Genomic DNA, 5,080 nt, shown 5'->3' with positions numbered 1-5,080 from the left:
GACATGCAGGGCTATCTAAGTCCAATTGGATCGCCATTTCAATTATTGAAATTGTATTTTATTTTTTATTCTATTTTGGTAAGTAGGAATCATATTAACATTTATTTTATTTTATTTTTATGTTTATTTTTTTTTTTTAGGTATCAGATTCTACGGATCCGGATAGTTCTATTGCCTTGTAAGATCTTGAGGGTGTATGGGGATTAAGGGTAGTTTTTCTTTTTATTGTATTTAATTTTAATGCCTTTTTGCGTGTGAGTCTGGATCTTGCCCGAGATCCAAACCTCATTGGACTCTTATAGGTGACGCCACTTAGTGTGGACATCCATAGTCCCCAATTTGAATTCTCATTTGACTTTGAAGTCAATTAAGTTGTTGAAAGGGCTTTAAAGCGCTAATTCTAAAAATGGCTTATTCAATGCTTTGGACAGAGGCTGTCTTGGGAAGGCTTGACTCTCTTTATGAAGCTTTATTTTGGGTGTTTAAGAGCCCAAGGGGGGGGGGGGGGGTGTTACGACAATGAAGTCGTACATGATACTTTAAGTACAAGGTGTTGATGATGAACAAGTGAATCAACTGCATTTCAGCTAAGGCAATGAAGAAAGATGACAAGCATTAAAGAAATCGATGAAGAATCTTTGAAGACTAGTGTGCATATGTTAAATTCATTAAAAGTCTTAGATTCTTGTAAGAGCCTTACTTAGAGTGCATATTTCGGTTGCATTTCAGCTAAAAAGTCTATTGAAAAACTTTTCTAAAAGAATCCTTCATGAAAATCTTTTTAGAAAACTCTTTATTTAATTTTTCGTGTTTATTAGTCGACCAATAGACTCACCAGTTGACTAATCCTTTCGTGCCAAATTTTCTAAACTAAATGTCATTTTTATCAAATTAGTCGACCGAAGGTTTTATTAGTCGACCGGACAGAATGTCTGTTTTCTGGAAATTTAGCAGCAGTCGACTAATGCTTTTATCTGTCGACCGGACAAAACTTATGTTTTTCAAAAAAATTTAGCAGCAGTCGACTGAAAGGTTTTTCAGTCTACTGATGATATTATCAGTCGACTAACTTTTCTCTAGTCAACTAAGTTTCAAAACTTTAGATTTTCAAATGGCTCGATTAACAGATCAGTCGACCGACAATAACTGTCAATCTACTAATAGCTAATTATTAGTCGACTAACTACTATTCCAGTCGACTAATTTTGTTGTTTTTCCTAAAACTTTAAAAAGGCGTGTCTTTTCATTTTTCAAGCGTTTTGATCGTTCAAAATGGAATGTTTTGACACCCTTTCATACCCTCAACGTATGGAATCTTTCAACTATAAATATGAGTGCATTTTACACTCAAAAGCACTGCAATTCAATCAATTTGAATCAATTACTCTTAGCTTTTCACTCATATTCATTTTCTCACTTACGTGATATTTTTCACTTCAGCTTTTCACTCAAATTCCTTTGAGAGATAGTGAATTCGTGAGTAGAGTATTTCAACAACCTCAAAAGCCAATTGCATCTCATTTGTATTCATAAGAAGGGCTCATAGGTTGTATTGTAAGTTCTTACTTGTTTCAATTTTCTGTAAAAGGAAGGACTCCTTGGTTTAAAGGAGTTGTTTGCTTTCAGTAGGTGTGTTACTGAAAGTGGGACCGGATTTGGTCTGTATGATCTTGTAATTACACAAAGTTGATAGTGGAAATCTCAAGCGGGTTTTGCTTGGGGACTGGATGTAGGTCAGGAAAGACCGAACCAAGATAATTTATTGTGTTCTTTGTGTGTTTGCTTTGTGAATTGCAAAATTCCGCCGATAATTTTTAAAAGCACTATTCACCCCCCCTCTAGTGCTCGTTGCTTCGATCCTACTGCACTTTCATTTGGTATCAGAGCAGGTTTGCTATTATTTTGATTTGACCATCATCTAGCATGGCAACTACAACATCTCAGCACAAAGAAGGATGCTCCTCTATTCGTCCTCCTCTCTTCGGCGGAACAAACTATGTATGCTGAAAAGTGAGAATGACAATATTCTTGCAATCCATGGATCTCGAAATTTGGAGAGTTGTTTTAGAAAAGTACCAAATGCCATCAACTGATTTCAGTTAATGGACTGATGAAGAAAAGAAGACTGCTTCACTTAATGCCAAGGCGATGAATGCATTGTATTGTGCCGTTGACAAGGTAGAGTTCAATCGTATCTCTCAATGCTCTACAGCAAATAAAATCTGGCATACTCTTCTCGTGACTCACGAAGGTACGTCAAAGGTAAAGGAATCTAAAATCGCTTCTTTAGTTTATAAATTTGAATTGTTTAAATTAAAGCAAAATGAATCTATATCGGACATGGTAACAAGAATGACTGATATCACTAACACTCTAAAATCCCTTGGAAAAGAATATTCATAAGTGGATTTAGTCAGAAAAATCCTAAGGTGTTTAACTCCTGAATGGGAGAGAAAAACTATAGCTATTGAGGAAGAAAATGATTTAAACACTCTCACTCTTGAAGATTTTGTTGGTAACTTAATGGCATATGAAGTTCAACTTCAAGACAGACAAGAAGAAGAACCCAAGAAGAAATCTCTTGCTTTTAAGGCTACTTCTGACTCTGAAAATTCAAAAGAAGATGAAGATGAAGATATTGCCCTTATTACAAGGCAATTCAAAAGATTCATCAAAAAGGGAAGATTTCAAAGAAAGGTAAAGAAAGCGGATTCTTCCAATCCAAATGAAGTCAAGTGCTTTAACTGCAAAAAGACAAGACATATCAAGAAAGATTGTCCTCTTCTCAAAATCAAGCCCAATGACTAATTCAAGAAGAAAAGGGCATTTCAAGCATGTTCGGATGATAGTGACTCCTCTTTCGATGAAAAATCAAATAAAGAAGTCGCCAACATGTACTTTGTAGCACAAGAAGACTCGGTAAGTCAATTTGACTATGATGATTTATTAGAAGCATTCAATGATTTATATGCTAAATTTAAGAGTCTAAGTTCTAAAAACAAAGAGTTAAAAACTGAGAATTCAACTCTTGACTCTGAAAACAAAGTGTTACTTCAAGATATAGATGATCTTAAGAAGGAAAACTCTTGTCAAGCATTTCAGATAAAAGAAATTGAAATTAGAACCAATCTCTTACAAAAAGAAATAACTTGTCTAAAAGAAAAATCAAATGATCTTCTTTCTATTGTGACCAAATTTACAAATGGTCAAGAGAATCTATAAAGACTTCTTGGTTCTTAAAGATGCTCGGTTAATAAAACCAGATTGGGATATAGCTTTTTTTATACTCAAAATAGGCCAAACTATGTGGTGAAGAATCAAAGACAATATTCTCAACCATTTGTTCAAAGAGATAAATTTTCTAGTTATATTAGAAATGCATCTAATCATGGAACTTATAATGCTTATAAGCGTAGACATGATTACCCTAGAAATGCTAAATCTTTTTATAGAAAGAATATTTATTATCAAAGGAAACCAAAATCCAAATGGATATGGGTTCCTAAGACTAACTCTCATGGACCCAAAAATAGAAAGGGGTCAAATGCTTTGTCTTCTAATTTTGTTGTAGGTACACAAAATAAGGAACAAATGGATATTGGACAGCGGTTGTTCCAAACATATGACTGGAAGGCCGGAGTTATTTTCCACCCTCCAAAATAAAGATGGAGGAACCGTCACCTTTGGTGACAATAACAAGGGAAAAGTAATCGGTATTGGTAATATTGGTAATCCAAAATTTCCCTTGATAGAAAATGTTCTTTTAGTAGATGGTTTAATGCATAATTTATTATCTATTAGTCAATTATGTAATAAAGGTTTTCATGTTTCTTTTGAAAATGATTCATGCTTAACTTTTTATTTTCAATCTAAAAAGATCATTTTTAAAGGTAAAAGAAGGAACAATGTGTATGAACTTTATCTAGATGAGTTACCCATTTTTAATGAAAATGTCTTATTGTTTCAAATGAAATTCAATGGTTATGGCACAAGAGACTTGGACATGTTAACTTTAAAATTATTTCTAAGTTATCCAAGAATGATCTTGTTAGAGGCCTACCTAGAATATCATATAAGAAAGATCACTTATGTGATGCTTGCCAAAGGAGTAAACAAATCAAGAGTTCTTTTAAAGCAAAAGATATAGTTTCAACAAAACGTCCTCTTGAACTTTTACATTTAGATCTATTTGGACCATCTAGAATTCAAAGTTTGAATGGTAGCACGTATGCTTTTGTTATAGTAGATGATTATTCTCGATTTACATGGGTGATTTTTTTAAAAAGAAAAAATGATGCTTTTTTTCAATTTTCCAAACTTTATAGAAGAATTACAAATGAAAAATCTACATATATTATTAAAATTCATAGTGATCATGGTGGTGAATTTGAAAATGAATCTTTTCTAAAGTATTGTGATTTACATGGTATATCTCACAACTTTGCTTTTCCTAGAGCGGCTCCACAAAATGAAGTTGTTGAAAGAAAGAATAGAACTTTGCAAGAATGTGCTAGAACCATGTTTCAAGATAAAAATTTACCAAAATACTTTTGGGCTGAAGCAATAAATACAACATGTTATGTTTTAAACCGTGTTCTTATTCGACCAATCTTACATAAAACATGTTTTGAATTGTATTATGATCGTATACCAAAGATCTCATATTTCAAAATTTTTGGTAGTAAATGCTTCTTGTTAAATACCAAAGATAATCTTGATAAGTTTGATTCAAAATCAGATGAATCAATATTTCTTGGATATTCTTCTAGAAGTAAAGCTTATCGTGTTTTTAATAAAAGAACATCTTGCATTGAAGAATCTTTACATATTGCATTTGATGAAAATTGTGAGCAGGTTATACCTCTAAGCAAAGGAGAAGAAGTAATACTTCAAGAAGAACCTTTGATAGAAAGTACTTCTCAAGAAAATGTTCCTCTTCAACCGGTTTGGAAAAAAGTTCTCAATCATCCACATGAACAAGTTATTGGAGATATAAAGAGTGGTGTCCAAACTAGAAGGCAATTAGAAAAATATATTGCAAATATTGCTTTTATATCTAAAATAGAACCAAAGAATATCA

This window comes from Nuphar pumila, chromosome 15 (assembly GCF_984573655.1).
Source record: "Nuphar pumila chromosome 15, dmNupPumi1.hap1.1, whole genome shotgun sequence".
In the NCBI taxonomy this organism is placed as follows: Eukaryota; Viridiplantae; Streptophyta; class Magnoliopsida; order Nymphaeales; family Nymphaeaceae; genus Nuphar; species Nuphar pumila.
The sequence above is the reverse complement of the archived record's forward strand: the minus strand, read 5'-3'. Positions refer to the sequence as shown.